We start from the raw sequence: 475 nt of genomic DNA, 5'->3' as shown, positions 1-475 counted from the left end.
TTCAGTAATTAATTTAGTGAGCTACCTATGTCTTTGCTTGTTCAATAGAACCCGGGGCAATACCAGCAGTTATTTTTATTAATATTAACAGTACTGCACCAATGTATAACAAGGAGACTATTCAGGTCAAGGCCATTCAACCCATTTTCACATTTAATAATAGTTTCTTCATCTTTTTCACCCTTTAAAGGTATGTTTGTTCCTCCTATTTGTGAACTCTGAGTTAGGTGGCTAGATATGAATCCTGGGAGCCCCTGCCATTCAGTTTGACTGATCCTTATGCCACTTAGATAAGATAACAGCCCATACAAAGAACAACCCCTAGCTAAATCCACAGACTACATCAACAGAAAAGGGAAATATTCTTTGAATGTACAAGCCTTGTGTGACTACAAGTACTGTTTCATGGATGTTGTTGTCAAATGGCCGGGTAGTGTGCACGACGCACACATATTTGCCAACTCGAAATTGAGTG

This window comes from Anguilla rostrata, chromosome 4 (genome assembly GCF_018555375.3).
Source record: "Anguilla rostrata isolate EN2019 chromosome 4, ASM1855537v3, whole genome shotgun sequence".
Classification (NCBI taxonomy): domain Eukaryota; kingdom Metazoa; phylum Chordata; class Actinopteri; order Anguilliformes; family Anguillidae; genus Anguilla; species Anguilla rostrata.
Note: the sequence above shows the minus strand (reverse complement) of the source record.